Source organism: Argiope bruennichi, chromosome 4, assembly GCF_947563725.1.
Source record: "Argiope bruennichi chromosome 4, qqArgBrue1.1, whole genome shotgun sequence".
Classification (NCBI taxonomy): Eukaryota; Metazoa; Arthropoda; class Arachnida; order Araneae; family Araneidae; genus Argiope; species Argiope bruennichi.
Window position 1 is genome coordinate 64,649,372 of NC_079154.1, and position 10,443 is coordinate 64,659,814.

A 10,443-nucleotide genomic window follows, 5' to 3' on the forward strand; every position below is an offset into this window, starting at 1 on the left:
AGTAGCTTCTCAATTATGAATTCGATTCTGTCTGAAAGTGACTTCAAGGACTAATGTTGCCTAGTGGAACGAAATATAGTTGAGTTATAACCACTGATATGAGGATAGATTAATAATCATTTTTCTCCTAATAATTTGTAGGTTGGTTGTATGGATTTCTATTGAAGACACCATTTTCTTAAATTATAGCAGATTTCGGATATATTGTTTCAGACCGTTTAAAGAAACTTCGAAGAAGTAAATATGATGGTGATAATCTCAATTTGAACAAGATAATATACCTTTTTTAAATTTTGTAATCTAAATGTGTACCAAAAGATGAAATCCATAGAAAACTTTCTACCATATAAATAGAAACACAATTCCATGGCGAAGTAGTTACCAGTGAATCGAAGCTGGAATCAAAGCATGAAAACTAAGCGAAGACTAAGAAATGACAAAACATAACGTATGTTTCAAACTTTCCAGAATCTGTGTTTCGAACCGCAGGAGCAATCTACATGCATAATCCTATCTTTATTTCGCCTTTAAAAAATATGTTGTCTAAATATGTACCAAGAGATGAACACAGAAAACGTTCTACTCAATAAATAGCCAACTCCTTACCGTGATTAAATAGTTACAAGTGAATTGAAGAGAGGAACCAAACATGAAAGCCAAGCAAAGAAAAAGAAGTAAAAAAACATAACATATCGTACAAACTTTCATAAATATGGGCTTCGGACTATAGGAGCATTCTGTATACAATATTGTCTATGTTCCGCAATTTTTAAAAAAGTTTTGTTGTCTAAATGTGTACCAAGAGAAGAAATCCACAGGAAACTTTCTACTCTGTAAAGAGACAACACCGTACAATGCGTATAGCTAGTTACCAGTGAATCAAGGCGGGGGACAAAGCATGAAAGCTAAGCTAAGAATAAGAAATCAAAAACATAATATATCGTTCATACTTTTAACATTTGTATTTCACTTTGTAGGATCATTCTGCATAAAATCGTCAATTTGCTTCCTGTTAAGAAGTGAAGGAAGCGGTACATATTTGGCGCGTGCTAAATCAAATAACAAAAGTTTTTGTTTTTTTAGGACAAAAAATTCCGCAAAGATGAATGAAATGTTTTTAAAATTAGAATGATTGTACGGAAGATTAAACTATCTAAATTCTGTACGATTGGTGCAATAAATTATAACAAATGAGAACAAACACTTATTGATTTCCACTTGTATCATATCATTTGAAGAAATAATTGAATGAAGCAGTAAAATGGGAAATATTTTATTTGGATTCTTCTCAATATTTCTGCCCTAATTAATTCATATATGCTGTTACAATAGATTTCATTCTTCATACGTATCATCCTCTTCATCATCTTTCTTGGAGTCTTTTCCTGAAGTGAACAGATTATGTGCAACGCCTGTCATGCTTTTTATTGCCCAATAAGTAAATTGCACCCTTCCATTTTTTCTTTCTGCATTGATTCCAACAAGCTTGCTTAAAAAAGCTTCATCTGTAATTAAAAATTAAAAAAAAATATCATTAAAATGCTTTCCCAAATATTTTAATAAAATGAAATTTATGAAATTAAAAACTTGTATATTAATTCCTTAAGCTTAATTACGTATTTGTAGACTTATTTAATCCGAAATTATGAATTTTATTATAATTATAGCTAACTATAGTTATAATAATTATTATTAACTTATTAGATTCTTTCATAATGTGTTAAATACGAGACTAATTCAATATTTTCTGACCCTCATAGTAAAATTATGAGTTATAAATTGATTTCTGCTGACTTTGGTTCCTGATGAAGAATCAGTCGATATTTCAAAACAAATCAACAACTGTAGCAATAGTTAAAAGATTTGAAAAGCAGTATTTTTCTTTACTACAAAAATTTGTTACCACTAGTTTATAAGTTCGAGTCAAAGACGTAAAATAGTTTCAAATCAATCTCAAATATCTAGTCCGAAACATACATTATGATTGTGCTTTATTTACATTAACCGTTATTGTTTCAAAAACATTTAAATAATAGTATTTATTACACAACAAAAAGTGACTTTATTAGCAATAGTAAAAATGTATCGATTCAAAGAGGAAAAAAAATTTCAAACGAAATTTAAATATCTAGAACGGAATTTAGTTTTACGACAATACTTTACTTTTATTCCATTATTTTTATTTTTGAAAATTTGTGTAGCAGCATTTATTAAGATACAAAAGATTATATTATTATGACTAGAAAAACATCTTTAGTAAAAAATGAAAAAAATTTCAATAGAGAATCAAATATCTAATCCGAGAATAGTATTATATTACTTACATTCGACTGTTTTTATCTTTTGAAAACTAATACAGTAGTATTTACAGAACTATAAAAGTTGACTTTATTATCACTAGCGAAATCTCTGAAATCGAATTTATTTTAACTAGATTCAAATATCTGGTTTGAAATATAATACCATGATAATGCTTTGCTTTCATTGCAATGTTTTTATTTAAGAAATTTGATTAGCAAATTTTACTGCACTAGAAAATTGACTTTATTATCACTAGTGAAATGTTTCTAGTCAAAGATGTAAAAAAAAAAAAAAAAAAAAAAAATCAAACGAAATTCAAACATTTATTTCAAAGCATTGCATTACGACAATGTTTACACGCATTAATCTACATTTAAAAAAATTTGAATAGCAGTATTTACTGCACTAAAAAATTTGACTTTATTGTCATCCATAAAATGCAATCAGTAAAATATGAAAAAAAGTTTCAAATGATATAAATGTATCTATTTCATAACATAGTATTATGATAATGTTTTACATTTATTCGATTTTTTTTTACCTAGAATTGATTCTAGGGTTTACTGCATAACAAAATTTGTCATTATTATTAATAATAAAATGTTTCAAATCAAGAATATAAAAATTTTCAAATATCTACACCGAAACATTATACACAAGTTGATCAAAATTAAAACACCTTTCTTCGGAGCTCTCTATACATACTCTTATACTCAGTGTAAAGCTTCTGAAATTGGTGAACATATTATTCAAGACATAGGGAGACGGATTGCACAAAGAAAATAATTCCTGAAACATTGATAGATGGCACTGCACAACAGAAAATATGCTAAAAAGATATAAAGAATCACACATAAAAGCATGTGGTATGGAATTTTTCCTTTCTAGTTTCTATTGCTGAAATGAAAAAAAAAAGTGAAGAAACTGAAACTGTTATTGTAACTGCAATTTCACACTGTAAGCACAAAAATTAGCATAAACCCTTGATTTGCTGCTGCTGTTCTAGGCATAAAAGGAATAAAGCTGGGAAATTGTTTTTCTTATCACTGATGGCTTTGTGATTTGATTAGGAAATTGTTTTATGAAAACAAAGGAAATTCTGCAGTTGCACTTCGAGAGTATCGTCTTCGTGAGAATTAACACAAAGGACCAGTATGTGCCAAACATGCTCGAAATTTTGCTGTACCCCAAATACAACACCCAAAATATCTGTCAATTATCAATTTGCTGTACCCCAAATGTTTTGGTTCAATTACTTTTCTGCAAGATGAAGCGCCTCCACACATTGGACTCAGTATACAGCAGTTTCTTCGGTACCATTTTACTAATAGAGTAAATAGTGCGTTTCCGGCAGCCTAATCCTCTCGTTTTACACATCTTAATCCCTGCGATGGGATTTTGGCTTTAGGTATAAAAAAGTCTTGTTTATCGAGGAAGTCCGGTAACCTTGGTAGATTTGAAAGACAGTAACACTCTGCATGTGAGAAGCATCTCAATCGGTCCATTAGAATCTGCAGTTGAACAAGTTGGTAAGCCTAGATAATGTCTTTGTGAATGAATGTTTGATACGTTCGAATAAAATGTGTTACAAATGTGTTTTTTGAGTCTTTTCAACTCATTTTTTTCTGTACAGCACCATCTATCGGTATTTCTGGAACTAATTTTTTTCGCGTAATCAGTCTTCCCATGTCTTGAATACTATGTTCATCAGTTTTCGAGTCTTTACACTAAGTAGTTCGCTGTATAGAGAGCTCAGAGTAGGGATGTTATAATTTTGATCACCTTCTATATAAATTCAACAGTATTTTTTAAAAACATTTAAATAGCAGTATTTGCTACACTACAGAAGTTCTTTTCATTATCAGTAATAAAATGTCTCCAGTCAGAGCTGAAATTTTTTCAACGCAAATCATATTTCTAGTCTGAAATTAAGTATTATGCCTAAGCTTTACATTCATTCACCTGTTTTTGTTTTAAAAATTAGAATAGCATTAGTAACTACATTACAAATGTTGAATTCATTATCAGTAATATAAATTCTTGAGTCAAATATGGAAAAAAGGAAATAAATAAAAATTAAGCGAGATTTAATCTAAAACATTTAATTGTTTCAAAAATTTTCTTCCATTCCACAGTTTTGTATTTTCAAAAATTAATAGGTTGTCGAATGAAGGGAAAGAAAAATTTTATTGCATTACAGATATGGAATTCATCATCACAAGTAAAATGTTTCAAGTCAAAGATGGAAAAAAAGTATCAAATGAAATTCAAATATCTACTTCAAAAAATTTCATTTTGTTTCATAATTTTTGTTTAACAAATAAAATTTACGCTTAGTTATTAAATAGCTACAACAAGTACACAAAAAAAGGATATTACTTCATTTAGCTTGTTATTATAGATGATGAAGTAGTAGTGATTTCAATAATTTTATCGTCTACATTTCGCACTTATCAGATGTTATATCATTCTCTGAATATCATCATAATAAAATAATTATTTTATGAGGTAAGTAGATGTAATATTGTTTGGCATATTGTGATGTTTCCCTGGAAGTAAAAATTCTGTTTTCAAATCATTTGAAAAATATCTTAAAAAGATCGTTTGATGATTTAACTTTAAAAGAGATACTTGTCAGTTATATTAGTAGTATACTTACATTATACAATATTATATGATTTTAAACAATATTCTAAATTTTATAGAATATTGTTGATTAAGGAATCCTATACTATCGCACAATATTACACAATATCTTATGATATTAAACAATATTCTTGATACTACATAATGTTAAATATTGAATAATATAAAATTGTACAATTTTGTACAAAAGGTTTTAGTATTTGGATAATGGTTTAGAAGGTAATGAAATTTTGATATGTAAGCAAAGAATTATTAAATCAACTAGTATGGCCATTTCCTTTCGCAGATTCAAATTAATGTATCATATTCTATTAAATTTTTGCTTATAATAAAATTGTAGATTTTTGTTATGAAAAATTACATTTTAAAAGAATACTTGCAACAATAAATGGATTGAAGATTTGCTGAATCAATTCTAAACTCCAATTAGCATCCAGAAATAAATACTTTTCTAGCCATTTGTGTGCAATAATCAGAAGTCACCATAGAATTAACATCATGAATAAAGTTTAATTTTCAGTAATTTAAATTAAAAAAAACTCTCTTCGAGAGGCATATTCTCACTCTTCAAGTTATAAGTATGCCAAATTTGATAACTGTTGGACGAATGGTTTAATATGTAGATTACCAACACACACATACACACTTTCAGTTTCATTATTAGTAGAGACAGTTCATAATAATTTTCATGTAAATTTTAAGGACTCTTTCTGTTAACTAAATATAGTCATGCTTTAAAAATTCTTGATCTCATGTTAATTAATGGATAGGAGGAATACCCATTAATATAATGTTGGTAAAAATTGGTATTACTATATACAAAAAAAACAACAACAACAAAAACAAGTTGCAAAGGATATCACTACACAATTACTATCACTGGACTACCATTTTCAAGAGGCTTTTGATCCCTTTTACCTTTAGGAATGAATTTAAAATTGAAAATTTAAAAGAGTGTTAGATAATTTTAAAGCAAATTGCCTTAATTACTTTTTTTCTTTTCAATTAAATTGATATTAAGAGAAAAAAAATATTTCCTTACCTTTAAAGATTTCGGCACGATATCCGTTGGCATCAGCTATATATCTAACTGTTATGTGCCTTTTCGTGTCTTCTCCAACTGCATAGACTCCTACCACCGTTCCATTTTCAAATCTTCGTTGAATATGAAATTGTAAATCCCCATTTGGTTCTTTCACCAGATAATCAAAGAAAATTCTGGTAATCATGAGAATTCTGGGAAAAAAGTGTAAATGGATTACACTTTTCGAAGATCATTTCTAAATAATTAGTTTTAGAAAATAATTTCTAATTATTCAAACTAACTTTATAAACTTCAATTGAATGAAATGTTTTCCGATAATTGTCTCGTTAATGTGTTATATTTGCTAATGCTGCTCAATATTTTTAAGTCAAAAAAGAATATGATATTGGAAGTAAATTGGGGGATTATTCTATTAGGATGTCCTATAAGTTTATTTTCTATATCTAATATGAAATGAATACACAATATTAAGTGTTTAAGATATTATGTATTTTGTTATATTGCTCATTGCGAAGAGAATGTTTTAAGGACAGAAAGAAATAATAATCAGATGGAGCGAGATCTGGTGAGTATTCAGGATGCGGTAAAACATCCGAATGAAACTGTAAGAGCTTTTCTCTTACGACTAATGTAATATGTGGTCTGGCGTTGTCATGATGAAAGACAACACCTCGTAGGTTCATTAATTCGGGCCGTATTTTTTAAAAAAAATTTTTATTGTAATGGTAGCTTTCAACTGATCCAGTTGATGAAAGTATTTCGTAGAATTTATTGTTTTACTTTGAGGAACGTGCTCGTAGAAAATTATGCCTTTCCAATCTTATCAAATGTACATAAGAATTTTTTTGGGGGTGCAGTCCCGGCTTTGCGACGGATAAAGGCTTATTATCCTTACACCAAGGACGTTTTCTGTGAACTTTTTCTTATAAAATCCAAGTTTCGTTTCCAGTAACAAGCTTCTTCAAAAACGGCCATTCATAGCCCGATAAGAAAAGAACTTTCGGGACACCCAAATATTATGGAATTTTTACGATACAATTAATGTGAAATGTTTATTAATATATTGTTAAAATATTTTATTATTATTAACAGAATTTTACCAGAACCTACTCTTGAGTACCATTTGTTTCTGTTGCATATTCTTCTGACTCTTAGATTCACCCTGAAACATTTCATAATGTTACATACACGATTTAATTTAAACCTCTCAACTTAACAATTTCTTGTAAGAAACGCAAACGATGACTTAAAGAAATCCTTTCAGTTGCTTGTTGATCTTTAATAAAATTAAGAAAAATAATATGGCATAAAAATAAAAAGTGGGCTTGTATTTTCAATTCATCATTTTACTTACAGGTTTGTTCTTTTTTTTTTTCTTTTTTTTTCTTTTTTTTTTTTGCTAAAAAAGATTGTTTAGTAATCTTCAGCAGTAATTTTTTCCAAAATAATATTAGCTTCTTTTTCTAAGAAAAAAATACTTCCATATTGCGAAATTAATTATAAATATAAAATAAAACAATTATCATATATGATTTTACTTGACACAAATGAATTTAATATTAGTGCAATAACTAATAATTAATTACAAAATTATTAATTATATTTCTAATTACCAACTAATTACATTATTAGAATGATTACTATTATTTAAGTCATCAAAAACGAAAAGAGGAAGTGAAAACAATTAAATATTTTAACATTTCAAAATTTGTTAAACTAATTATAATCATTCATGATATTAAATAGTATATATTTTACTTTACAGTTACATATTTTAGTAGTAATTTTTTTTGTTCTATTAAAAATATTTTATTTGAAACTTTTAAACTATTTAATTACTGATATCCTATTTTTACTCACACAAAATTTCCTTTTTATTAAATCTTACCAACTTAATTATCAATTGTTCAATTGTTTTAATTACTATTCTTACGTTTTTAATCAATTTTCCTGAGGAATTGCGGTTCGTTGCAGCTCGTATAAATCTTCCAGGTTCGTTTTCTTGATGTTTCTCAGAAAAATTTCTCTTTGTTTCAAATTTATAAGCAAGCTCTGACGATTCTCTCACGTAAGCCACAATGTTGTCTTTACTGTCAAATATACTTTGTTCTGCAGCCGAAGAATAAGTTATAAACATTAACAAGATTGAATTCTGAAAAAAATATATATAAATATGAATTCAAAATTTGGGTGCACTATATAGACATAGAAACAAAATATAATTAATCGAAAATGACTTGTTTATCTTAAATACTCATTTTTGTTACTAACAAAAAGATTTAAAATTTCAGCTTTCAAAAGATTTCCAACTCATATTAGTATTAAGCAGATTTAAATAAATGTGATTTTAAAATCATGTTGTTTTTTATTTTAACCATATTTCGCCGCTGTTATATATCTTTAATTCAAAGAAATTTTCTGTATCAATTCATTTACAATAAATACTACAAATTTTAAACGCACATGGTTATTAGAACTCAATATTTTAAAGATGGATTATTTGCTTGATTTTAATAGTTATTCTCGGTGCAAAAGTTTATCTTAAAATATTAGATTATTTTTAATGTATATTGTAATATATATGTTCAACAGCGCATATAATTTTATACAATCAAATATAAACCTTTAAATATAAAATCAAAAATCTACATCAAAAGTTGCTTCGAATTGATATGAAACAATAGAATGGTCTATTAATTAGGAATTTTTCCCGTGATTTGGTCGATAACGCATAAATCTCATATTAACAACTGTTTATGTAAATTACTTTTTGCTTTTCTCCAATTTTGTATTAAATTTTCGGAAAAATAAATACAAATTAAATATTTGAGAAAGTAATTAGAAAGCAAAAGAAAAAACACTAAAAGGCAAATTTAAACTTAAATTTAATCTTTACTTAATTTAACGATAAAAGTGCGTTTTAAGTTTACTACATTTTAAGCTACATTTTTTTGCATCCTTAAGATTCAAGGAAATTCCCCAGCGATCAATCGTATAACAAAATTGAAAACATTACATAAATTAACTATGAATTATAGTTTAATATAATTTCATCTATTTTGTTCATTATTAAATTATACTAGAAGATGGATAATTTAAATGTGAAGAAATTATATTAAAAATATGATTTTTGCAACAAAAAAAAAAATGATTCGAGATCGTAAAACTAAATTTAGTAAGAAAAAACGAAAAATTAAAATAGTACAGAAAACACTTTTCAAATATTTAATAGATATAACATAATATATTAATAAATAATTAATATATTAATACTAACTGCAGTATAAATTTTAATTTATATTATATAATTATTTATATTATTATATCCTTTAAATAAATAAGTAATTTAATATAAATATAGTAGATCACGTTTTGGAAACAGGAATTCTTTCGTAAGATATCAAATTAATAATTGCAACCCACATCTAATCCAGAGTTCATTTTTGCTTAATTGTATGCCAGTTATGTATAACCCAGTTAAATTCTCAAATGAATTAACGACTTTAAAAAATATTGATTTGAGCTCATTGAAAACATGAATCTATTTATAATAACAAAAATAGTTCAGAAATACCAATAATAATTTGAAATTTTTGATTCTGTCTTCGGCTATATAAAGTCGAAATATTTTAATTATTAATATTCCGTTAATTGGAAACAAAGTGACAGAGACAGATTTGGAAGAACAACCAGTGTTTTAGAAGGATTAATGAGATCTGGAGAAATTCTGCGATCGTACTGTTTAATGCAGCATATGTGATGTTTACATGTTAAAATTCCGTTAAAAGGAAGCAAAATGATAGAGACTAATATGAAAGAAAAAGCAATATTTTCAAAGGCTTAATGCCATCTCGAGAAATTTTTCGATCGCACTGTTTAATGTAGAAGATATGATGTTTTCATACGCTGTGTAGGAATCTTTTCAAACCATTATCCTTGATGTCTTTGTTGGAAATTATAAAAATTAAAATCTTTTAACATTTCCGATAGTATTTTTATTAACTCACTCAACATAAAATAAAATAAATATTTTTAGATAGATTTACGAATCATTGAAAGTATAACCTATCTAATTATTTAGAAATTAGCCATTGAGCTAAGGTTAGAGTGGGCATTCTGAATATTGACGATTATATATGTTAATAGGACAAACATGGAAGTAATTTATGAGCATATCAGTCAAAATATCACATGCAAACGCTGCATTTATGTATCAGTTATAGATATATAAAACGCTAGCGTTTTATATATCTATATGTATAAAACGCTAGCGTATGTGGCATAGAAATAGCTCATATTACTAATTATGGAATGGCAGCAATGAAATGTAAACATATCGATGTACAAAAGTTTCAGAAACTAGCGTTATTCAGCGTTTTTACAGCTGCACTGAATTCAACACTTCGCTAATTGAATAAAATTATTATATTAGAAATGCTGTTCACTGTGTC